We start from the raw sequence: 2,756 nt of genomic DNA on the forward strand, positions 1-2,756 counted from the left end.
ACCATACGGGGCACAAAGTGATTGGTCACTAAGCGCCAGTTTTATTACAACTAATGCCTCCCCCTCCCCCGAAGCCCCTGCTAATGGGGCACAAGATACTCTCGTCCCTCCTTCCCTCCCTCCACTACACGAGAGCCGCAGAAAGGCTGTGGGAGCTAGAAGGGAAAGATCATGGGAGTCTCCTGAGAAGGAAAAGGTCGCCGAAGCCTGCACAATGAGCCAAGCCGCACGGTCCCTGTCCTCCAGCTCCTGGGGGGCCTGTCCCCATCGTGCCCACCCCCACCCCCACCCCCCACCAGCACAATTGCTCCCAATCTGCGTAGGGGCTGCCACACTTTTGCACCAAGAAGAAGGACCAAGAGGATGCCAAAGATCCCTGTCATCCCATCCCATCCTGCTGGCTGCCCAGGAGATGGGGACTCTAAGACCCAGCCACCTGTCCCCCTTCCTCTCCTGCTCACAGAGGGTTTAGGGAATGGGGGACGGGGGCGGGGGAGGGCCGAGGAGACTCTTAGGGCTCTGGGAACATTCTGGAACTGAGGGGGCTGGGGCAGGGGACCAAGAGAGGGCTGGAAGGTAGGGCTGGAGCCCAACATGGGAGTTTGGTGACCTCAGTTAAGGACGATGATTTCACTAGACCAGGAGGCTGAGGAGGCCTGGGAGTGCGGGGTTGGCTTGTCTCTGTCTCCAGCCTGAACCAGATGGTAGATTGTGTTGCTTAGGTCTCTGGGTAGCTCAAGTGGTTTGCAAGTCAGCCGCTAGCCTAAAGGTCGGTGGTTCGAATCCACCCCCCTCAGAAGACAGTCTTGGCAATTTCCGCCCTAAAGATTCCTGCTGGGACCAGTGCGGGGCAGCAGCTGAGAATGGGGGAGTGAGGCTGCACACAGGGCCCAACTGAGCATGTCTGGCACAACCAGACAGGTCCCCAGAAGCGGCTGTGCAGACAGTGGTCAGGGACTCACCTTTCCTGGCCGGTGTCAGGATCAGCAGAAAAGAAAGCAAATGTATTTTTCAATGGGTTTATCTAGTTTGGGGGCACACGAGCCCTGTCAATCACGTGTGTAGCAAGAAGTGTCTCAATCGTCGATGTCCCTGAGCTCATTGGGGGTCGGGGGCGTAACCTAAGACCAGTGTTGGAGGCAGAGCATCAGAAGGGGGTGCGCTGACCTTTGAAGGGGGAGGACAATAGGTTTTGTTTGTTCTCAGAGATAGGGAGCCTTGGGCCGAATAGCAAACAGCGGTGTGCTTGTAAGAGGCACCTTTAAAGTAGCACTGTCGTGGGGGAGATTGTGGGACGGGACTCCTCTCTGCCCCACAAACATGAAGAAGACCTTCCTCCAGAGGAGTCGGCCTTCCAGACTCCAGGTTGATGAGCGGAGAGAATTTGGCCGAATACGCCCTCTTCCAGGCCTCAGTTTCCCACACACGCTGGGTCACATGGTGCTCTCCCCGGTCTGGTTCATCTGTAACTTGGTCACGAAAGCTGTTCCTGTCCCACCCATCACCCTAGAGAGCCCGGACATCAAGTACCCGCCGCGGATGGTCGACAAGGAGACATCAGCCAGGACTACGGTTCCGCTTTGCCGGGACTTCACACACACACACATGCACGCACGCACGCGCATCCTGGACCCACCTGAGGGCCATCACATCTACCTCTCCACTCAGATCCATGGCTGTCCAGCCGTGCCAGTGGCAATGACAAGGGCTATGTGGACCTGGCCATCAAGGGTGACTTCAAAGACCCCCACCCCAAGTTGCTGGAAGACCCGAAGACACCATTGAGTTCTGGTGCCCCAATGGGCAGCTGGTCTACCAGGGCAAAGGGAAGTTTGCCATCCGCCCAGACAAGAAATCCAACCGCATTATCAAGCCGGTGAAGTCAGTGGGCACGATTGCAGGAAGGACAGGCATCTGCCCTAGGCTGCAGGTGATCTGGGCCATCAAGAAAGACCCCGCCGACCACACCATGGGCCACCTGCTCCTTGCCGTCCAGACAGAGAAGGACGCCTGCTGTGACCCAGGCTGGAGATGCCAAGGAACGGACCGTCCACTCGCTTCCAGCTCTGGAACACGCTGGACCATGCCCAGGAGCCTGGGACTACAGCCAGGGTTTCATGAACCAGGGATCCCGAACCAGAGGAGGTACCTCTGGTGCTCACGTGTGGTCCCTCGCCCATGGTCCAGTACGCCTGCCTTCCCAACATGAACCAAGTGGGCCATGCCAAGGAGCACTGCTTCGCCTTCTGAGAGTGGACCACCCACCTGCCCTCTACTCAGTGGTACCCCTGCGCCTGTTCTCACCCACCTCCTCACCCTCATCCCTTATCACACCCCATCCACATGCACACTGGGCCCTGAGTCCAGCCTGGCTTAGGGAGCCCCCGTGAGAGCAGGACCCTCGTTTAGGTGGGTTCCCCCGTAGCCCTTCCTCACCCATTCCCAAGCCCACAGGCACCAAGGGCTGAGGCTGCCAGCACCGCTCCCCAACACCCGGCAGGGGACTAGAGCGGGTCTGCAGGAAAGGCAGTGGACAGGCAATCCAGGCCTGCAGGGTCAGAGGCCACCCTGGCCACCTCGTGGTGACCCTGGCCTGCCTCCCAAGGGCAGATCACTCAGTATACCCAGTAGGCACGGGCTTAATTGACATGGTGAAATTGTTCATGACAGCTCAGTAAGTACGCACACATAAGCCCATGTTTACCTGGCTTATAAACCTGTGGACACTGTGCTCACCAGTTAAACTGCCCCTGCTG

General features: G+C 58.3%; 1 pseudogene; it reads left to right on the top strand.

Annotated features, from left to right (window-relative positions):
• Positions 1-1,320: 1,320 nt before the first annotated feature.
• Positions 1,321-2,250, top strand: LOC101657043 (annotated as a pseudogene).
• The last annotated feature ends 506 nt before the right edge of the window (positions 2,251-2,756 follow it).

The sequence above is a fragment of the Echinops telfairi genome, unplaced genomic scaffold, assembly GCF_000313985.2.
Source record: "Echinops telfairi isolate 266 unplaced genomic scaffold, ASM31398v2 ScPeMD7_22;HRSCAF=79, whole genome shotgun sequence".
Classification (NCBI taxonomy): domain Eukaryota; kingdom Metazoa; phylum Chordata; class Mammalia; order Afrosoricida; family Tenrecidae; genus Echinops; species Echinops telfairi.